This window comes from Oncorhynchus tshawytscha, linkage group LG19 (genome assembly GCF_018296145.1).
Source record: "Oncorhynchus tshawytscha isolate Ot180627B linkage group LG19, Otsh_v2.0, whole genome shotgun sequence".
NCBI lineage: Eukaryota > Metazoa > Chordata > Actinopteri > Salmoniformes > Salmonidae > Oncorhynchus > Oncorhynchus tshawytscha.
The window spans coordinates 19,497,743-19,521,773 of NC_056447.1; the positions used below are offsets into that span (position 1 = coordinate 19,497,743).

The window sequence follows — 24,031 nt, forward strand, 5'->3', positions numbered from 1 at the left end:
TAAAGGGTTTCAATGAAATATGTGCAGTGTCACATGTTTATTGTAGATTGTCACATGACCAGAGCTGTTTACTTCCTGGTTGCGCCATGAGAAGACGATAGCTGCGTCAAAGCTCCCAAACAAAAGGTTAGTAAAGTATGTTAACATTAAGATAGGACAAAGATTTGTTGGTACACGTCATCTTTAAGGTGTCTAGTATTGATATATGCATTTGCAATTACTTAACTTTGTTCAGTGTGGTCATAGAATGTGTAAACATGTTGACTGGTGGAATAACATCTAGGTATACACATACATAGTTCTTGTTCTACCCAACTTTCTACTCTGTTCTTTCTTTTAGTTTCACGTTGAGTAAAGTTCTGGATATGTTGGATCTAGGTGACTGCCCAGACAAGGCATGCAACATTGCAGTTATCCCTCAGAGATTGTGATAGCGGTGGGTCAGATATGGACTATGAGGGGGAGACAGGCCATTTGCCAGCCAGGCTGTTGAATGTGTATGCTGAACCTATGCAAACAGATCATGACAGGAACAACGTTATCAGTGATGATGACCTACCCCTCACTACCCCGCACTCTCCTCCCTGAGACTGGGTTGGGTCATGGACCTCAAGGTTGCAAGTTCCTTCATGACAACCTCTTCACTTTACTTGCACTCCTCAATGAAATGACAAAAAGAGGATATGGGAGATCTGGAACGATGAGACAAAATCGTCTGTTTGATGTCCCATTCAAGCCACAGAAAGACTTCATGAAGTTACTCTGGGAACCTCTGAGGTTTTGAGCCAAGGAGACAAGTTGCTGGTCCGTTAGAAAGACAATAACATTGTCACAGTGGCAACAAACATGGAGGAGAAATACAGTGAGACCTCTGTCAAGAGATGGAACAAGGAGCGATGTGCCTTTTGACAAAGTCCTACAACAAAATGCATCAACCGATACAATGAGCACATGGGGGGTGTTGTTCTTCACAACCTACAGGTTTCAAGATACTATATCTCCATCAGTTCTAAGAAGTGGTGGTGGCCCATCTTTGCATGGTCTCTCAACAGTGCACTCGTAAACATCCATTTATTTTACAGAGATTATAGGAGGGACAATCGACCTGCTCACCTTCTCATGGATAGTGGCACAGTCTCTTATGCAAAAGTTTGGCACGAGACCACTGAGCCACGGAAGGAGATCTCTACTGGCTGCCACTGTTGAAAATCAGGCAAGATATGACAAAGCTTCTCACTGGCCAATCAACACGATGCACCGGTTCCAGAGATGTCGTCATTGTGACAAACGCACTACCTATGCATGTGAGAAATGCAAAGCGCCGCTGCACATTGAGTGCTTCAATATATACCATGGACAGTAGAAAAGGCGTTCAGAGCGAATGAAAAAGGGCTGAAAAGGCCAATAAAAAAACAAATGTGAAAAGTCAATAAAGGGTGAGGAGAAGCAGTACCACGGACTCTAGGAAGAAAAGAAAAGTCAACGAAAAAGGGAATCAATTGATTCAAGACCTACTGTATGAAAGTAGGTCTGACTGATTGTAGTTCAAAATAGTGATGCACAAACTAATTGTGCAATTGGTTCTGAAGCCTACCTCTATGATATAGATGTATGTATGTGTATATATATATTTATACATACATACATACATACATACATACATACATACAGTTGAAGTCGGGAGTTTGCATACACCTTAGCCAAATACATTTAAACTCAGTTTTTCACAATTCCTGATATTTAATCCTCGTAAAAATGCCCTGTCTTAGGTCAGTTAGGATCAACACTTTATTTTAAGAATGTGAAATGTCAGAATAATAGTAGAGAGAATTATTTATTTAAGCTTTTATTTCTGTCATCACATTCCCAGTGGTGAGATGGGAAGAGGTCTTGGCTTTTGAAATTGCAAGGCATCTAGCTCTGTAATAATCCTTGTAGGTTACTCATAATCCTACACAAAGGTGAAGACTGAGTGTACTGTATTCATCAAAAGCTGTTAACATAATGTACGTGTGCACACCCAGAGTTAATGAAGGTTCTGCCCTCAAGGTTTGGAGAGGGCAGAGAAACATCTCTGTATTTATCAAGGAATTGGACCACATAGCTCCATCTGATGCTAAGCATGCACTGCCGACATTGTAAAACAACACCTGAAACATCATGCATGTCACCAGAAAAAAAAAGTTGTTGCTGTGGCCTTGCATAGGGAAACCATAAGAACGATTAACTTGAAGGGAATCAGTAACCTACACAGGTTTTTGGGGGTTTACTAGGCCTACAAACTACTGCCAATACACACACTTGTTATTGTGAAAACTGTCCTCAACCCGGACTCCGGGGTAGATGGAACATAGTAAATCTAAATCTGGGACACTACATTTAGTATGATATGTTATATTTCATATGGTATGTATTCATTTGTGGATGTGCATCATCCATTTCGGATGATATGTTACAAATTGCAATTTGTACAATGTCACCACAACGTCATAAAATGTGCTATTTTAGTTGAAAAGAAAGATATGTATTGGTAATAATATTTTTGTTACAATTTGGAAGTTTTCTTAATTATATGTATTCATTGTCATGTCTAAATGTCCATATATGTCTTGATGATACTCAAAAACATGTTTTTACCACATCAAAATCTTTATATTTGACATTATTTTAGGGATTAAGAACAAGCATATAAGGTTCACATATGGGAGAAATCATAAATCAATTTAATACACTGTTTCCTAAAAATATATGTACCCTGATGGTAATGACTTAGCATTGTGGTAATGACAGTGTCATGGAAATAACATTTCACATAAAACATTTTAATTCAAAAGGGACTTATTTTGGTGAGCTCTGTGTATGACCACTTGACCTCTGGTAATTCTGGTAATTCTATCTTGAACTTCTGATGGAGTTTTGCCAGTGTGTCGTTCATGTATCGCTTCTGCATTTCATTCTTTTGTCTTGTCAATCTTTCCTTTTTCCTGTTGATGCTCGACTGTTACCATCACGTTCCTAAAAACGTTTTATTTAATCTTCTATTGATGGGCTGATTGCATTCGAATGTTTCTTTTTTGAGTACCACAGACAAGTTGGCCGTTTTGTTGTTTGCCCGCATTGTCTTCACAGAGAATCCATATTCTATTTGCCATTTTCACCATACAATACTTTTTCAGTATTTTCCCAGCCAAAACCTTGGATATCACTGGTGGGTCTTTTGCACTCGGTTGCTTCTGGTATTTCTCTCTCAGCTCTGAGATGATGGTGTTATGTTATTTTTTTCAGATTCTGTGGCTTTGACCGCATTTGTTGTTTTGTTTTTGTACCGGAGGAATCCAAAATTCTGATCTTTTCTGACAATCTATTATATCTTTTTAAAAATAATTTCCCTCCACATTCTTTCCGCGGCCTTCAACTTCATATTGGCCATACATAGATCCTTGTAGACTTTGGATCTGTTTTTTTTACACCTTTTCTACAGCCTCTCTGTCTTGGGGTTTCCGAGTTTGAATAGGAGGGGGACTCTGGTGACATTTGAGGGGCAGATAGGTCATCATTCGGTAGCTGTAAGACTTCCTGTGAGTGTGGTGGTGTGTTCCTTGACAGGTATGACTCCATAACCACTCCTCTCTGGATAGTTGATCTGCTGTTTCTTTGGTTCATTTTCCATTGCCTCCTTTTTCTACCCGTTTTTCTCACTGGGAAAGTTGTGAGATTGGTTTCACAGTTCACCACTTTCTTGTCTCTTGATTTGTCTTTCTTTGTGTCGTTCGGGTTTGAGTTTTGCCGGGTTAGGCCGTCATTGTAAATAAGAATTTGTTCTTAACTGACTTACCTAGTTAAATAAAGGTTAAATAAATAAATGCTATTGGTATCTATAGGATCTTGTTTGATTTTGTTAGTATGTGCTCTTGTCCTATCCTTGGTTGAATTTGAGGGTATCTTATAGAAGAATAAATTAATAAATAATTAAAGACAGTAATAACCTTAGTAAATCACATAAATAGAGATCAAATCACTCAATAAAATGTAATGGTCTTATTTAGCAAATAAGTGTTAAATTTCAACATGATCATACGTATATGTAATTTGTGTGTCTTTTCAGGTCTTAAGGTAAGTACAAATGAATTAACTAATACATTTTGTCATTACCACCACATTCTACCCTTACCATCACAGTTCATTATGTGGTGGGAATAACATTTTTACATTATTTGGTCATAAATAGGAATTCCAGTATTTTAAATCCAGTTGAACAGATACAGTAGCATACACTGTATCCTAAATAATACATGTTCAAAACAATTTTTTAAAAATCGACGACAATCAGTTAAAATATTTGACCTATATCGGATAGGTCAAAGTTTCATGGTTCCGACTAGCACATGAACGCAGCATTCCATGCAGCTATCTAGGCAGGGTATCATACACGCAGTCTAATTAGCGATTTAATGTCATTTTCTAATAATTATTGCAAACATTGGCTAAGCAAGAGGCAGACAAGCAGTCAAATTAACAGTGTTAGTTTTCAGCGACGATATGGCAGCAACTACAAATCTTAGCTTGCATCACCCAAAACGCAGTTTAATTTTGCTCCAATGCAATGTGTAGCGACGACATTCTGCTTGTGCAACTGCAATATACGTTATAACAGACATATGTCATTGAATGTTCGTTCAAATCGCCACATGGTTTTTATTTCAGCTGAGGCAGAGACATAGGCGACATCATAATGGTTCGGAAGAAGGTGATAAACACGAAGAGAGGAGGAGTGTGAGCAGCTAAGTAGAAAGAAATGTGTCTGTAAATAACATGCGTGATCCGGATCCGTAGCTTTGAGAGAGGTTTCCGGGGGCGGGGGTGAAAACAGTTTATTTGTTTATTTTAACATTTATATTTTAGTAATTTAGCAAACACTCTTATCCAGAGCGGCATAACATGTGTTACCATATGAATTTGGAGAGTCATACATAAAAGCTGGAACGTCCTTTATAAAGCCCTGCCGAACTTGAAGCTTGCCATTGGCTGGCTTCTTCGACACCCTCCTGCCCATTCCCCCGTTTCCTGGACAACCCTGTCAGGGTGGAGAAAAATAGCAAATCATGTGAGGACAGAGCATCTTTCTCGCTTTCTCTCCCCCACTCCCCATCTCCCCCTCCCTCTGTGAATATAACAGTATCTCCATGCTTTCACACACACCACTCAGTTCAGCGTTGCAGAGGGGATGGACACAGAGTGCAGGAGCATACCACCAAATAGTAAATCAGTGTGACTGAGACACATAATACAACTCCTTCCCAGTGGCAGCGTCTATGTAAAATGGGTTGTGGCAATTCCTCAGCCGCCAGCACCTCAGGAGGGGGTGAGTGTTCATGTTCCAGATCATCTGGCTGTTTGGGGGTGCGGAGGGTTGCATGTTTTCACTATGTGTATGTGTGCTTTATGCAGTGGTTTTCTGCATCCAGGTGTGTACCGTATGTGTATGGTGATCTCAGGGGTTGACAGTGGCTGGGTGCAGAGGTTGCCTCAGGGTTTTTAGGCTCAGACTTTGACCCCTGGTAACCAGGAGACAGCAAAGTTTTTAGTAATTTAAAACAGAAATAGTCGTGTAATGCTTTCAAGGACGAGTCTATAGGCTGTGTGTGTGTGTTTTCAAATAAGTCTGTGGCGTCCAGTTCTCTCAATGGGTGTTGTGGATGAAAGAAAGACAGGACTTTGACATCTCAGCAGCTATCGGTTGTCCGTTGTTGTATCTCCAGGTGATTGATGCTGGCTCTCCTTGTGACTGCTAATTTTGAAATGCTTACTCAATATCCTAGTTTTATTCATCGAAAGCCCACAAAAGGATACATTTCACTGGGCAAATACCTTAAGGTCTTACTCCTACTTGTGAATGTTTCAGGTTGAGAGGTTAATACACATTACACATTTTTGTATCTGAAGTAATATACTGTTTTCTGAATCAATGAGTGAATAAATGACTGAATAAAAATACATTTTCTTTTTAGCAATCACTGGCTGCTGCTGTGGTCGGAAAATGATGGTGATAGAATCAGAGCGCCTGTGGAATTACCTCACTAACCATCAGAGCAAGTGTGTGCGTGTGTGTGTGTGTGTGTGCGCGCGCCTCAGCAAAGGCCAGACAGGCTCCTTCTCTAACAGAACCCCAGGCAGCTAATGTGAAAAACAGGTTCATGTTTTATTTTCTCTGAATTTGCTCTAGTTCCACTTCCTGGAAGGGAGACCCTGGAGGAAAATACTGTGAACTAGTAGTCTAGCTGTATAGTAGATGAGAAGCATGATTATGCATATGAGTGTAATACAAAGGGAAGATGTGTGAGGGTCTCTGTGAGGGATCATTAAGCCCATGGTTAGAGGTCACTCTCAAGCTCAGGGACAAGGACATGTGAGGACATGTGACACTGTCATTATGATGCATGTGTGTTAGAGGTCAGAACTATTGATCTATTAACTCAACAGCTTAGTTACATATACAGAATGGGATAGAATCAAATGGAATTGGCACTCTTTTACTGTGTGCACAGATACTTCTGGCCATGTAGTGTATGTGGACACCCCTTAAAAATGGTGGATTCTGCTATTTCAGTCAAACCCGTTGCTAACAGGTGTATAAAATCGAGCACACAGCCTTGAAATCGACAAACATTGGCAGTAGAATGGCCCATACTGAAGAGCTGTAGTGACTTTCAACATGGCACCATCATAGGATGCCACATTTCCAAAAGTCAGTTCATCAAATTTCTGCCCTGCTCGAGCTTCCCTGTTCAACTGTAAGTGCTGTTATTGTGAAGTGGAAATGTTTAGTAGCAACAACGGCTCAGCCGTGAAGTGGTAGGCCTCACAAGCTCACAGAATGAGACCGCTGAAGTGCGCAGTGTGTAAAAATCGTCTGTCCTCGGTTGCAACACACCCTACCGAGTTCCAAACTGCCTCTGGAGCCATGCCAGCACAAGATATGTTCGTCGGGAGCATCATGAAATGGGTTTCCATGGCCAAGCAGGAGGAAACAAGCCTGACATCACAATGCGCAATGCCAAGTGTTGGCTGGGGTGGTGTAAAGCTCTCCGCCATTGGACTCTGGAGCAGTGGGAAAGCGTTTTCTGGAGGGATGAATCACGCTTCACCATCTAGCAGTCCGATGGACGAATCTGGATTTGGTGGATGCCAGGAGAATGCTACCTCCCCGATTGCATAGTGCCAACTGTAAAGTTTGGTGGAGGGGGAATAAGGGGCTGTTTTTCATGGTTCGGCTAGGGCTCTTAGTTCCAGTGAAGGGAAATCTTAACGCTACAGCATACAATTGCATTCTAGATGGTTCTGTGCTTCCAACTTTCTGGCAAAAGTTTGGGGAAGGCCTTTTCGTGTTTCAGCATGTCAATGCCCCCGTGAACAAAGCGAGATACTTACAGAAATGGTATTGTCGAGATCGGTGTGGAAGAACTTGACTGAACTGCCCAGAGCCCTGACCTCAACCCCATCGAACACCTTTGGGATGTATGAATTGGAATGCCGACTGCGAGCCAGGCCTAATTGCCCAACATCAATGCCGACCTTACTAATGCTCTTGTGGCTGAATGGAAGCTAGTCCTCATAGCAATGTTTGAACATCTAGTGGAAAGCCTTCCCAGAAGAGTGGAGGCTATTTTAGCAGCAGAGAGTGGGACTAACTCCATATTCATGCCCATGATTTTGGAATGAGATGTTCGACACGTAGGTGTCCATATACTTTTGGCAGTGTAGTGCATCTGTCAATTTTCAATGTAAAGGTCTTCACATTTCACATGTCCAAATTGAGGTTTCCAATAGGCTAAGGTGACACTACACCCATCCGTAACAGTATCGGAAGCGGTAGTGTAGACCTAAATGTGATCATATCAGCAGTGTTGCACAACACAGCTGTTAGATAAATTACCAGTGGTATTATGTGTGTGAGTCGGTTTTAAAATCTCCTCACAACCTGTAGCCCAATTGTTTTTTCTTTCGATTCCCATTCTGTTTTTCATTCCACACCCATGTGTTTGTCTAGAGACTCAATGGGACAGTGCCTTCTAAACGTACTGGATATTGGGCTCCTCATCCCTCCTCTTGTGTAAGCAGATCTGAGTGGCCTTGATGATGAATAAGCTTTTGTAAGGGTTGTGAATGGGCCACTCTGTTCTGTCTTAAGGCACACCCCATGTACTGTTTCTGTATAAAGGCTTTGGCCTCCTCTTCTATAACTAAGGATAAAATTGTGGTGTTTGCTATGAATTTGATATTTCATATTTTTTCTACCGCCATTCCTTCAATTACATGAGTATAATTCGGTGGACAGCTTTGTCGAAGAGTGGTGTTATTATGGAGAAGATGGAGGACAGGGGAGGGGGTGTTGTTACCTTGTTTTTCAAAAGTTATATAGTGTTCCAAATCAAATTTATTGGTCACATACACGTGTTTGGCAAATGGTATTGGTATATCTAACGAGTAATATCTAACAATTTCACAACATATACCCAAAACACACAATCTAAGTAAAGGAATGGAATGAAGAATATATACAGTACCTTTCAAAAGTTTTGGGTCACTTAGAAATGTCCTTGTTTTCCATGAAAACATACACTACTGTTCAAAAGTTTGGGGTCACCGAGAAATGTACTTGTTTTTGAAAGAAAAGCAAATTTTTTTGTCCATTAAAATAACATCAAATTGATCAGAAATACAGTGTAGACATTGTTAATGTTGTAAATTACTATTGTAGCTGGAAACGGCTGATTTAAAAAAAAAAAAAGTTTTTATATAGTCTACATAGGCTTACAGAAGCCCATTATCAGCAACCGTCACTCCTGTGTTCCAATGGCACGTTGTGTTAGCTAATCCAAGTTTATCACTTTAAAAGGCTAATTGATCATTAGGAAGCCCTTTTGCAATTACGTTAGCACAGCTGAAAACTGTTGTTCTGATTAAAGAAACAATAAAACTGGCCTTTAGACTATTTGAGTATCTGGAGCAGGGGTGTCAAACTCAAATACCCAGTGGGCCAAAATGTAAAACCTGAACAAAGTCACGGGCCAACATTGAACAAATTAACCTTTTAATATGGACCCAAAAAAGCAAAACTTGAACATTGAATATGGAACAAGCATCGCTTATTACCATACAATATATAATTTAATAGTGGAGACATGCAAAATCGAATTTCAAATGAAAAAAACACATCAATGGCATTCATTTATTAAATAAATAAAATTTAAATAAAAATTGTATGCCTCTTTTCTATTTGCAGCCTTCTGATTTAAATACCAAAATAAACTTTTTCCACTGGCTAATAATTTTACAAATAAAATGATAATAAATCAATCAACCATTCAAGCCCATGCCTTGTAGCAAGAAAAAGTGCATAAAGAAAACGTTAATTATTGCACACTGGTCTAATCTGATGTGCCCAAGCCAGATACCTGGCATCTCTTCTTGGATGCTAGTTCATCAATGTCTGGGCTCAAGCTCTGAGCTGAAGAAATCCTCAGTATCGAGCGAAGATGTTCATCAGTCAGACGTCTCCTGTGAGTTGTTTTGGTCATCTTCATCGAGGAGAAAAGTTGCTCGCATAGATAAGTGCTGCCGAACATGGAGAGCATCTGAGCAGCTTGGGTGCGGAGCTGAGGCATTGTGTCAGGGATGAACCGTGGAAACTGTGCGGCGCCTACAGCATCATACTTTGACTTCAGCGTGTCGTTGCACTGGAGTTCAATCAGCTCCATTTGGATGTTGGTTGGTGCATTTTCCACATCAACTGCGAAGGGATTACTAAGCAGTTCAAACTTGCATTTCTGGGCATCGAAGTCGGCAAATCGCCGGCTAAACTCAGCGGCGAGAACACTGAGTTTTTCAGCAAACTGTGCGCATGGGAACACGGCGGTAGAGATCTGCGCTTTTATGGATTGGCAGCAGGGAAAATGGCAAGGGTTTCCTTGCAGCATCTGATTCTTCCACAGGCACAGTTTAGTTTTGAAGGCCCTCACTGCAGCGTACATGTCTGTGATGATGCGCCCCCGCCCCTGAAGCTGCAGGTTCAGCGCATCGAGATGGCTCGAGATGTCACAGAGAAAGGCCAGCTCACACAGGAACTTTTGCTCCCGGAGCTCTGCTGTATCCTTCCCTTTGGTTTCCAGGAATTGACATATTTCCTCACGCAGCTCGAAACATCTGTTCAGTACTTTTCCTCTGCTTAGCCATCTCACCTCTGTGTGATACGGCACGTCTGCGTATTCTGAACCACACTCCTCCAGAAAAGATTTAAACTGGCGGTGATTTAGACCTTTGGCTCTTATAAAGTTAACTACCTGTGTTACTGTGGTCATAACATGTTCCATCTTTAGGGCTTTGGCACACAGTGCTTCCTGATGTATGATGCAGTGGTAAACAGTTAGCTCACCTGCACAGTTCTCTTCCCGCATCTTCTCCCGAACCATGCCCAACAGTCCACGCTTTTTACCGCACATCGCTGGCGCTCCATCTGTCGTTAATCCAACGAGTTTATCCCACGGCAGCTTTATTTCAGTTACACATTTGGAAACCTCCTCAAAGATTTCCTTTCCTGTGGTTGTGCCATGCATTGATTTGAATCCTAATAGCTCCTCCGTAACACACAGATTTGAGTCCACTCCAAGGATGAAGACTGACAGCTGAGCAGTATCAGATGCGTCGCAGCTCTCATCCACAGCGAGGGAGAACGCAACAAAATCTTTTCCCTTTTCCATCAGCTGGTCATACAGATTGGTGGCAAGATCACATGTGCGATCAGCTACTGTGTTCCTGCTCAGGCTCACGTTTGAAAATGCTTGTTTTTTCTCTGGGCATACGAGGTCACAAACCTTCATCATGCACTTTTTCATGAACTCTCCCTCATTAAAGGGCCGGGCTGATTTTGCGATCTCTGCTGCCACTATATAACTAGCCTTTACAGCAGCCTCGCTTTGTGATGTGGCTTTTTAAACATATTCTGTTGTGAAACCAAACTTCTTTTCATCTCCTCTACTTTCTGGCTCCTTTGAGTCATGTCCAGGTCCTTGTATTTGTCATGGTGTTTCGTTTCATAGTGTCGTCTAATGTTGTACTCCTTACTTACAGCCACGTTGACTCCCAAACAAGACAAACAGGTTTGTCTTTTACATATGTAAACAGATATTCTGCCTCCCACTTGTCCAGAAAGCTCCTGTTTTCTGCCTTTCTTTTCGCCATTTTTGGGAAGGGTTAGCTGGCTGACAGTTGTAGCGTCTATGTTGCTATGACTACTGTCACAGAGGAGAGAGCGTTTCTGGGTCCTGTCCTGATTGGCGCGCGAAAACAGCAGAGCATTATGGGATTCGTAGTATTAGTGGTGAATGCGCTGTATAATACCGGCGGGCCAGCTCTAGTAGGAATTTGGTATTGTCTCGCGGGCCAAATATAATTACCCCGCGGGCCAAATTTGGCCCACGGGCCAGAGTTTGACACCCATGATCTGGAGCATCAGCATTTGTGGGTTCGATTAGCGGCCCAAATGGCCAGAAACAAAGACTTTTCTTCAAAAACTCAACAGTCTATTCTTGTTCTGAGAAATGAAGGCTATTCCATGCGAGCAATTGCCAAGAAACTGAAAATCTCGTACAACGCTGTGTACTACTCCCTTCACAGAACAGCTCAAACTGGCTCTAACCAGAATAGAAAGAGGAGTGGGAGGCCCGGTGCGCAACTGAGCAAGAGGACAAGTACATTAGTGTCTAGTTTGAGAAACAGACGCCTCACAAGTCCTCAACTGGCAGCTTCATTAAATAGTACCCTCAAACACCAGTCTGTGTTGATAGAACTTTGGCAGCCTTTTTCTCAAATTAGGTTTGTAGTACCCTACAATAAATACAGCCTCAGGATATGTGGTTTCCAGTTTGAATAAAGTATAGTGAAGTTCTTTGACGATCAACGTGGTATCGGCTTGAGGGAGGATATACATGGCCATGACTATAACCAAAGAAAATTATCTTGGGAGATAATACGGTCTGCATTTGATTGAGGTCGGGTGAACAAAAGGACTTGAGTTCCTTTATGTTATCACAATTACACCATGAGTTGTTAATCATGAAACACACATCCCCTTCTTCCCATGGAGATATTTATTCCTGTCTGCGTGATGAACTGAGAACCCAGCTGGCTGGACTGACTCAGATACTATATCCTGAGAGAGCCATGCTTCTGTGAAACAGAGTATGTTACAATCCCTGATGTCTCTCTGGAAAGAAATCCTCACCCTGAGCTCGTCAACTTTATTATCAAGAGATTGAACATGAGTGAGTAATATACTCGGAAGCGGTGGGTGGTGTGCGCGCCTCTTAAGTCGGATTAGAAGACCTCTCCGGGTACCTCTCCTTCACCGGCGTTGTTTTGGGTCGCGCCTCTGGAATCAGTTCAATTGCCCTGGGGGGTGCGAACAAACGATCTGCTTCTGGAAAGTCGTATTCCTGGTTGTAATGCTAATGAGTTACTGCCGCTCTGATATCCAATAGTTCTTCCCGGGTGTATGTAATAACACAAAATACTGCAAAGTTTCCAAAGAGCTAAAAGCAAGGCAGCCCTCTCTGTCGGCACCATTTACCATTCCATTGCATACAATGACGGATTCTTGGGACACAGTAGTGAATACAAAACATTCAATTATTCACCGAATAAAGTAGAATCCTTTGTGATACAGAGGAGGAAGGTGAATGAAGGCCAATTGAATTGACAATTTCTTGGAATTTAGTTGTACTTGAGGAAGGTGATTGAAGGCAACTTGATTGGAATGGAATTCATTTTGTAATGTAAGTTACATGTATACAGTGTGACATAAACTCAGCAAAAAAAGAAGTGTCCTCTCACTGTCAACTGCGTTTATTTTCAACAAACTTAACATTAACAAATTGTTTGTATGTACATAGCAAGATTCAACAACTGAGACATAAACTGAACAAGTTCCACAGACGTGACGAACATAAATGGAGTAATGTTTTCCCTGAACAAAGTGTGTGTGTGTGTGTGTGGGGGGGGTCAAAATTAAAAGTAACAGTCAGTATCTGGTGTGGCCACCAGCTGCATTAAGTACTGCAGTGCATCTCTGTTACGTTCCCCAGATTATGTGTTGTAGTTTGTGTATTTGCATGTGTTGATTTCAGGAAATGGCTTCCTGAAATCCCTCAAGCAGCTGATTGGTCGACTCCAGGGCAAATTGGAGAGCTGACCCCGCCCCCTCGTCAAGACACAGCTGTCTCCAATTACCCATTCCTTCAGAAGCTATATAAAAGCCAGTGTTCTGTTCAGGAGATCTTCTCTTTTTGTAGAGGATTTTGCTGGAGGTAGATTTGCTAGAGAGATTTGCTGGGAGGTCATTGTAGAGATTTTGCTAGAGAGAGATTTTGCTAGAGAGAGATTTTGCTAGAGAGAGATTTTGCTAGAGGTTGATTTTGCTGGGAGTTCATTGCTGAGAGTTGGTATGTTTTGTGAGTTTGTTGCTCAGATAGAACTTATTTGATGTCCTTTGTTTCTTAGTTTGTGAAATTGTTTAATATTCTGTTTCATTTGTTCCCAGGGGGGGAAGGGGAAGGCACCTAGGGAGTGCTTAGGCAAGAGGCCCGCGGGCATACATATACCCGTAGCATATTCGCTGTCTAGGCACACTAGGTAAGACCTGGGCGGACCACCCCTTGTATTTTGGTGAGGGCACCAGGTGGTGCTAAATTAGGTAAGTAGTGGGTAGGCAGGTAAGATAGGAGAGGGGGGGGGCTTTGAGATTTACTTTCTTTGCTTTGGTTCCGTCCAGCCCCTTTTCCCCATATTACCGTGTAAAGGAATAAAGTCCTTGTAAACGTTACCACATTCTGCTTGTTGTCATTTTTACTCGCACCTACAGTCCATACCTTTTTCGCTTCACAGAGAGTTTAGTTGTAGCAGGGTGTTGCGTTCCCTCTTCATAGAGGCGTGCGTAACAATCTCCTCCTCATGGACTGCACCAGATTTGGCAGTTCTTGCTGTGAGATGTTACCCCACTCTTCCACCAAGGCACCTGCAAGTTCCCGGACATTTCTGGGGGGAATGGCCCTAGCCCTCACCCTCCGATCCAACAGGTCCCAGACGTGTTCAATGGGAATGAGATACGGGCTCTTCGCTGGCCATGGCAGAACACTGACATTCCTGTCTTGCAGGAAATCACACAAAGAACGAGCAGTATGGCTGGTGGCATTGTCATGCTGGAGGGTCATGTCAGGATGAGCCTGCAGGATGGTTACCATATTAGGGAGGAGGATGTCTTCCCTGTAACGCACAACGTTGAGATTGCCTGCAATGACAACAAGCTCTGTCCGATGATGCTGTGACACATCGCCCCAGACCATGACGGACCCTCCACCTCCAAATCAATCCCGCTCCAGAATACAGGCCTCGGTGTAACGCTCATTCCGTTGGCGATAAACGTGAATCCGACCATCACCCCTGGTGAGACAAACCGTGACTTGTCAGTGAAAATAACTTTTTGCCAGTCCTGTCTGGTCCAGCGACGGTGGGTTTGTGCCCATAGGCGATGTTGTTGACGGTGATGTCTGGTGAGGACCTGCCTTACAACAGGCCTACAAGCCCTCAGTCCAGCCTCTCTCAGCCTATTTCGGACTGTCTGAGCACTGATGGAGGGATTGTGCGTTCCTGGTGTATTTTCTTATTGGATTTAGTTCACCTTTTATTTAACCAGGTAGGCTAGTTGAGAACAAGTTCTCATTTACAACTGCGACCTGGCCAAGATAAATAAATAAACAAACATACAGTCAATAACACAATAAAAAAAAGTCTCTATATACAGTGTGTGCAAATTAGGTAAGATAAGGGAGGTAAGGCAATAAATAGGCCATTGTGGCGAAATAATTACAATTTAGCAATTAAACACTGGAGTGATAGATGTGCAGTAGATGATTGTGCAAGTAGAGATACTGGGGTGCAAAGGAGCAAAAAAAACAGTATTGGGATGAGGTAGTTCGATGGGCTATTTACGGATGGGCTATGTACAGGTGCAGTGATCTGTGAGCTGCTCTGACAGCTGGTGCTTAAAGTTAGTGAGCGAAATATGAGTCTCTAGCTTCAGTGATTTTTGCAATTCGTTCCAGTCATTGGTAGCAGAGAACTGGAAGGAAAGGCGGCCAAATGAGGAATTGGCTTTGGGGGTGACCTGTGAAATATACCTGCTGGAGCGCATGCTACGGGTGGGTGCTGCTGAGTGACCAGTGAGCTGAGATAAGGCGGGGCTTTACCTAGCAAAGACGTATAGATGACCTGTAGCCAGTAGGTTTGGCGATGAATATGAAGCGAGGGCCAGCCAATGAGAGCATGCAGGTCGCAGTGGTGGGTAGAATATGGGGCTTTGGTGACAAAACGTATGGCACTGTGATAGACTGCATCATATTTTCTGAGTAGAGTGTTGGAGGCTATTTTGTAAATGACATCACCAAAGTCAAGGATCGGTAAGATACCTTCGTAAAACTGACTATGTTTGGCAGCATGAGTGAAGGATGCTTTGTTGCGAAATAGGAAGCCGATTCTAGATTTAATTTTGGATTGGAGAAGCTTAATGTGAGTCTGGAAGGAGAGTTTACAGTTTAACCAGACACCCAGGTATTTGTAGATGTCCACATATTCTAAGTCCGAACCGTCCAGAGTAGTGAGGCTGGACGGGCGGGCAGGTCCTGGTAGCGATTGGTTGTAGAGCATGCATATAGTTTTACTTGCATTTAAGAGCAGTTGGAGGCCATGGAAGGAGAATTGTATGGCATTGTAGCTCGACTGGAGGTTAGTTAACACAGTGTCCAAAGAAGGGCCAGAATTATACAGAATGGTGTCGTCTGCGTCGAGGTGGATCAGAGAATCACCAGCAGCAAGAGCGACATCATTGATGTATACAGAGAAAAGAGTCGGCCCAAGAATTGAACCCTGTGGCACTCCCATAGAGACTGCCAGAGGTCCGGACAACAGGCCCTCCGATTTGAGACACTGAACTCTGTCTGAGAAGTAGTTGGTGAACCAGGCAAGGCAGTCATTTGAGAAACCAAGGATTTTGAGTCTGCCGATAAGAATGTGGTGATTGACAGAGTCGAAAGCTTTGGCCAGGTCTATGAATACAGCTGCACAGTATTGTCTCTTATCGTTGGCGGTTATGATATCGTTTAGGACCTTGAGCGTGGCTGAGGTGCACCCATGATCAGCTCGGAAACCAGATTACATAGCGGAGAAGGTATGGGGGATTCGAAATGGTCGGTGATCTGTTTTGTTAACTTGGCTTTCGAAGACCTTAGAAAGGCAGGGTTTAACTCAGGCAGTTGTTGTTGCCATCCTGTACCTCTCCTGCATGTGATGTATCGGATATACTGATCCTGTGCAGGTGTTGTTACACGTGGTCTGCCACTACGAGGGCGATCAGCTTTCCTTCCTGTAGCACTGTCGTAGGCGTCTCACAGTACAGATATTGAAATGTATTGCCCTTGCCACATCTGCAGTCCTCATGCCTCCTTGCAGCATGCCTAAGGCACTTTCACACAGATGAGCAGGGACCTTGGGCATCTTTCTTTTGGTGTTTTTCAGAGTGAGTAGAAAGGCCTCTTTAATGTCCTAAGTTTTCATAACTGTGTCCTTAATTGCCTATCGTCTGTAAGCTGTTAGTGTCTTAACGACCGTTCCACAGGTGCATGTTCATTAATTGTTTATGGTTCATTGAACAAGCATGGGAAACAGTGTTTAAACCCTTTACAATGAAGATCTGTGAAGTTATTTGGATTTTTACGAATGATCTTTGAAAGACAGGGTCCTGAAAAAGGGACGTTTCTTTTTTTTCGGAGTTTATTAAGCTAGATGATGTATGACCATAGCTACATGACACTATCTACCTGACATCTACCTGAAGTCCACTGCAGGCTGTTGGTTGATTTGACCCTTGCTTATCAAGGTTAGACATTTTTGATACAGAGTATACATGACATCCATCAAGGTCCAACCCTCTCTAAGGTCCAGCCCTCTCTATCTCTCCTGTCCCCCAGAGCCAATGCTGGCTTTGTTGTGATCTCTACATTTCTCTGACAACCTCCATAATACAGAGGAAAATATATCTGACATCCATCCAGGTCCATCCATCCCTCCTTAGCCCTCCTCCCTCAGAGCCTGTCCAACTCTCTCTATCCCTTCTCTTCCTCTGGGCCCGTCCACCCATATCTCTCCCTCCTCTCTCTCAGAGCCAGTCCTGGCTGCGTTGTGATCTCTACCTGTCTCCACTACTTATCTCTGCCCTACATGGCCTACCTACACATCCATGTCAAGGCCCCTCTCAGTGTGAAGTTGGTGATTAGGGTCAGGTGTCCATACAGTCTACCCAGGAGAGCTCTGGAGTGCAACTCGAAATCCGCCAATAACTCCTGTCAAATTACAGGACGCACTAAGAGCCCAGTCAGCCCACATCACCCTCAGCGCTCTTTCTGTCCTTTTGACCAGGCAATTCAAGGAGCCTTTACAGTTGGCCTTTACCTGTACCCCCGCACATTGACTCTGTACCGGTACCCTCTGTATATAGCCTTGTTATTGTTATTTTATTGTTCATTTTTATTTAATTTTTTTTACTTTTGTTTATTTAGTCAATATTTTCTTAACTCTATTTCTTGAACTGCATTGTTGGTTACGGGCTTGTAAGTAAGCATTTCATGGTAAGGTCTACCTACACCTGTTGTATTCGGCGCATGTGACAAATACAATTTGATTTGAAGTGGTGGTCATTAAGCTGTGCCTCATTGACTTCTGTAACATCTTCAACGAGTGGGAAGGGAGCCGTTAAGTCAGATAGTTGTGTTAATAAAAGTGATGTATGGAGCTTACCGCATTTCCGATATAGCAAGGTAGAGTGGCGCGTTGATTAAGTGTTATTGTTTCTGGGTGCTCTGTGTTTGACTATATTGTGGGTGAGAAACAGTGTTGAAGGTCCACTCTAAAAAATGCTGGGTTGTTTGGTTGACCCAACCGCTGGGTTGTTTGGTTGACCCAACCGCTGGGTTGTTTGGTTGACCCAACCGCTGGGTTGTTTGGTTGACCCAACCGCTGGGTTGTTTGGTTGACCCAACCGCTGGGTTGTTTGGTTGACCCAACCGCTGGGTGGTTTGGTTGACCCAACCGCTGGGTGGTTTGGTTGACCCAACCGCTGGGTGGTTTGGTTGACCCAACCGCTGGGTGGTTTGGTTGACCCAACCGCTGGGTGGTTTGGTTGACCCAACCGCTGGGTTGTTTGGTTGACCCAACCGCTGGGTTGTTTGGTTGACCCAACCGCTGGGTTGTTTGGTTGACCCAACCGCTGGGTGGTTTGGTTGACCCAACTGCTGGGTTGCAGGCATTTGGTCACTTAGTTGGGTTGTTTTCTTTCTTTCCATTTTTTTTATTATTTAAAAAAAATAAGTTGTAATAATGATTCAAAGACAGAGTTTGTCATGTTTTATGTTTCTGCATGTAATGCACTGGTCCCTATAAATAAACCACACCGAGTACAAAGAGGAGCGACAGACACTGTGTCAATGGATAAGTAATGGTTGGTTCGATGTGATGGGTGTGGAGTGGTCGTTTGCTGTGAGACAAGACCACCTCAACCCCCCCCACACTTACTGGGTAAAAAGTACATTTCTACTGTAATCCACACATTATCTACCATCCAGAACAAAATAATGAGAATTGTGTAATGATTTTCTTTTTCTCTTCCTTGTGTTCACAGGACCTGCAGAAACCTCCAAAGATTTGTAAGTACAGCAACAGTCTCATAGCACGGTTTCATAGACTCAGCAAGGTATTGCCTTCCTGGGAGGGAGGGATACAAAGTAGAGGTCGACCGATTTATGCATTTTCAATGCCGATTCATATACCGATTATTGGAGGGCCCCCAAAAAAGCGGATACCGATTAATCGGCCGATTTTGTTTTATTTATTTATTTGTAATAATGACAATTACAACAATACTGAATGAACACATATTTTAACTTAATACATCAATAAAATCAATTTAGCCTCAAATAAATAATGTAACATGTTCAATTTGGTTTAAATAATGCATAAACAAAGTGTTGGAGAAGAAAGTAAAAGTGCAATATGTGCCATGTAAGAAAGCTAACATTTAAGTTCCTTGCACAGAACATGAGAACATATGAAAGCTGGTGGTTCCTTTTAACATCAGTCTTCAATATTCCCAGGTAAGAAGTTTTAGGTTGTAGTAATTATAGGACTATTTCTCTCTATACGATTTGTATTTCATATACCTTTGACTATTGGATGTTCTTATAGGCACTTTAGTATTGCCAGTGTAACACTATAGCTTCCTATATCGACAACAGCCACCCTCAAAGCAGCGTTACCCATGCAGAGCTAGGGGAACAACTACTCCATGTCTCAGAGTGAGTGACGTTTGAAACGCTAATTGGCGCCCAGCCCGCTAACTAGCTAGCCATTTCACATCGGTTACACCAGCCTAATCTCAGGAGTTGATAGGCTTGAAGTTGTAAACAGCTCAATGCTTGAAGCATTGTGAAGTGCTGCTGGCAAAACGCACGAAAGTGCTGTTTGAATGAATGCTTACGAGCCTGCCGGTGCCTACCATCACTCAGTCAGACTGCTCTATCAAATCAGTCTTAATTATAACATAATAACACATAGAAATACGAGCCTTTGGTCATTAATATGGTCGAATCCGGAAACTATCATTTCAAAAACAAAATGTTTATTCTTTCAGTGAAATACGGAACCGTTACGTATTTTATCTAACGGGTGGCATCCATAAGTCTAAATATTCCTGTTACATTGCACAACCTTCCATGTTATGTCATAATTACGTAAAATTCTGGCAAATTACTTCGCAACGAGCCAGGTGGCCCAAACTGTTGCATATACCCTGACTCTGCGTGCAATGAACGCAAGAGAAGTGACACAATTACACCTGGTTAATATTGCCTGGTAACCTGGATTTCTTTTAGCTAAATATGCAGGTTTAAAAATGTATACTTCTGTGTATTGATTTTAAGAAAGGCGTTGATGTTTATGGTTAGGTACATGTTGGAGCAACGACAGTCGTGTTACGCGAATTTGCACTGCATCGATTATATGCAACGCAGGACACTCTTGATAAACATATCATCAACCATGTGTAGTTAACTAGTGATTATGATTGATTGATTGTTTTTTACAAGATAAATTTAATGCTAGCTAGCAACTTACCTTGGCTTACTGCATTCGCGTAACAGGCAGTCTCCTCGTGGAGTGCAATGTAAAGCAGGTGGTTAGAGCGTTGGACTAGTTAACCGTAAGGTTAAGAGATTGAATCCCCTAGCAGACAAGGTAAAAATCTGTCGTTCTGCCCCTGAACAAGGCAGTTAACCCACCGTTCATTCCTAGGCCGTCATTGAAAATAAGAATGTGTTCTTAACTGACTTGCCTAGTTAAATAATGGTGTAAAAAAAAGAAGAATTAAAATAAATCAGCCAAATCGGTGTCCAAAAATACAGATTTCCGATTGTTATGAAAACTTGAAATTGGCCCTAATTAATCGGTCAACCTCTAATACAAAGCATGAGTTTTCCTGTATGGCATAAACCTATTTGGTTGTCATTAGAAACACTGATTTAGTATTAGTAATGGTAGAGAAAGATATAGAGAAATGTAATCTGACTAAGTTCAAAATGGGCTTTTACACTGGTCTTATGGATATTACATTGCAAGACCTCAAAACGCCTACTGTCATGTAATCAAATTAAAATGTTCAGTCTTTTGTATCAAGGCCTTCAAATATTTTTCCTATAGAATATTAATGTGTAGAGAAATGAATACATGTTCCAGAACTGCTATTACAATGAATTAGCCCTGTTCAGTAAATCAAAGCAACAGCCATTTTCCATTCAAGGCAAATTGCATGAATTATGTTATAAAGGGAACATAGGTCTTCAATAGGCACGGTGAGCCACCTCCATCATCATGGTGTGGGAAGGGAGAGCAGGCACCCATTTCCAAAACATTTTCTTGAATCACTTTGTGTGTGTGTGTGTGTGTGTGTGTGTGTGTGTGTGTGTGTGTGTGTGTGTGTGTGTGTGTGTGTACTTTCTGATAAACATCTGAGCAGCTACAGTGCTTAATCGAGGACCAATGGGGACTGACAGCAGCACACTGCCAACCACAGCCAGTCAGTGGTTGGGGTTCAGCACTGCAACACAACACACCTCTAGTCCTGCAACACACACACACACTTTGACTGGCAGTTCATGTATACACTTGTTTTTTCATGCCTCTTCTATGGACAGAGAAGAAAGGTAAATGTGACAATGTACATGACATAGTCCACTACCCATTTAACCTACATTCATTGTAGGTGGAAACCATCCACATTGTTGGTTCCTTTTGATCAGTGCCCTCACAGTGCCATACCAAGTCTTGCCCAGCTCATAACCAAGTCATCCATGTCAACTATATGTCAATCATTTGTTTGTGTCATGTTGGGTGTTATGTACAGTCGTGGCCAAAAGCTTTGAGAATGACACAAATATAAATTTTCACAGTCTGCTGCCTCAGTTTGTATGATGGCAATTTGCATATACTCCAGAATGTTATGAAGAGTGATCAGATGAATTGCAATTCATTGCAAAGTCCTTCTTTGCCATGCAAATGAACTGAATCCCCATAAAAGATTTCCACGGCATTTCAGCCCTGCCACAAAAGGACCAGCTGACATCATGTCAGTGATTCTCTTGTTAACACAGGTGTGAGTGTTGACGAGGACAAGGCTGGAGATCACTCTGTCATGCTGATTGACTTAGAATATCAGACTGGAAGTTTCAAAAGGAGGGTGGTGCTTGGAATCATTGTTCTTCCTCTGTCAACCATGGTTACCTGCAAGGAAACATGTGCCGTCATCATTGATTTGCACAAAAAGGACTTCACAGGCAAGGATATTGCTGCCAGTAAGATTGCACCTAAATCAATCATTTATCGGATCATCAAGAACTTCAAGGAGAGCGGTTCAATTGTTGTGAAGAAGGCTTCAGGGCGCCCAAGAAAGTCCAGCAAGCGCCAGGACCGTAGCCTAAACTTGATTCAGCTACGGGATCGGGGCACCACCAGTACAGAGCTTGCTCAGGAATGGCAGCAGGCAGGTGTGAGTGCATCTGCATGCACAGTGAGGCAAAGACTTTTGGAGGATGGCCTGGTGTCAAGAAGGGCAGAAAAGAAGCCACTTCTCTCCAGAAAAAAAACATCAGGGACAGACTGATATTCTGCAAAAGGTACAGGGATTGGACTGCTGAGGACTGGGGTAAAGTCATTTCGAATCCCCTTTCTGATTGTTTGGGGCATCCGGAAGAAAGCTTGTCTGGAGAAGACAAGGTGAGCGCTACCATTAGTCCTGTGTGATGCCAGCAGTAAAGCATCTTGAGACCATTTATGTGTGGGGTTGCTTCTCAGCCAAGGGAGTGGGCTCACTCACAATTTTGCCTAAGAACACAGCCATGAATAAGAATGGTACCAACACATCCTCCGAGAGCAACTTCTCCCAACCATCCAGGAATATTTTGGTGACAAACAATGCCTTTTCCAGCATTATGGAGCACCTTGCCATAAGGCAAAAGTGATAATTAAGTGGCTCGGGAAACAAAACATCAATATTTTGGGTCCATGGCCAGGAAACTCCCCAGACCTTAATCCCATTGAGAACTTGTGGTCAATCCTCAAGAGGCCCAGAAGTTAATTGACAGCATACCAGGGCGGATTGCAGAGGTCTTGAAAAAGAAGGGTCAACACTGCAAATATTGACTCTTTGCATCAACTTCATGTAATTGCCAATAAAAGCCTTTAACACTTATGAAATGCTTGTAATTATACTTCAGTATTCCATAGTAACATCTGACAAAAATATCTAAAGACACTGAAGCATCAAACTGGAAATTAATATTTGTGTCATTCTCAAAACCTTGGGCCACGACTGTACAATGTGTTTGAGCACTGAGCATTGTATCAAGTCCTGTGAGCTGATCTGTGATTCTTGTCTCAATCAGGACAGATGAGTCCTCACCAGACGATGAGAAAAGAAGGTAAGTGCTTGTCCTCTCATCTTACTCCTCACTGTTTTCCTCCTGCTCTGAGAAGGTTGATCCCAAACACAATTCAAACCATGTGTGTTCCTACAGTCATTAGATGGTTGGATTAGAGTAGTCCCCTGGACTGCTGCTTCCCTAATGTGTTTTGTTTACATACTGTACACACCCACACACTGCAGTGCTAACTCACAGGATGCCCTGTTGTTTGGTGGGAGCCAAAGTACATAGGCTTAGAGTCATGTGCTCTTTGATGTGACCTTTGACCCTTTTCCCTACTCCCTCAGGAACTATGGCGGGGTGTACGTAGGTCTACCATCTGACATGACCACCGTTGCAGGCAGCCAGTCCAAGTCCACAGATAAAAGTAAATATGACAACTATGTATACTGTGCAGCGTCTGTGTAGTGAGGAAAATTGGACAGGATGGTCATCAGTGGATAGTCATTGCAATACAATTGGTTGTAACGTAGTTGTCAAGTTTTCTACTTGTGTTGACTGTACGGGACATATCAGATGATCTACCCCTCCTGGACATGGACACACCCCTCCCCAGAATAGACTAATTGATTCCTCCATTATGTGATTTCAGTACAACCTCCAATCGCTGTCCTTCGATTAACCATGGCTGTATGTAACGCCCTGCTACAGTAAAAGAGACAACATCAAGCAAAAAAGGAAATACTGTACATAAAAGTCCCTTGAAGACTACATCTTTCTAGTTTTTGTTCTCCGTGTTCAAAGAAAACCCCACGTCGCCTTCAGACAAAGTTGGTCTCAGTTGTAAAGGGAGTAGAGGGGGAAAGTTCATTGTGTGTGTGATGGCTGTGAACATGAACATTTTTCTATAGAGCCCTTTGGGAAGGTCACTAATCTCTGAATCTGTGTGTGTGTGTGTG

General features: G+C 42.6%; 2 long non-coding RNA genes across 2 annotated transcripts; both read left to right on the top strand.

Moving 5' to 3' along the window:
* The first annotated feature begins 61 nt into the window (after positions 1–61).
* Positions 62–1,468, top strand: LOC112219076. The gene is made up of 2 exons (XR_002948678.1): positions 62–126; positions 341–1,468. It is a non-coding gene; the product is annotated as an uncharacterized LOC112219076 (long non-coding RNA).
* Positions 1,469–1,765: 297 nt separating this feature from the next.
* LOC112218156 lies at positions 1,766–23,499 on the top strand. The gene is made up of 4 exons (XR_002948592.2): positions 1,766–5,362; positions 18,782–18,806; positions 23,099–23,129; positions 23,420–23,499. It is a non-coding gene; the product is annotated as an uncharacterized LOC112218156 (long non-coding RNA).
* The last annotated feature ends 532 nt before the right edge of the window (positions 23,500–24,031 follow it).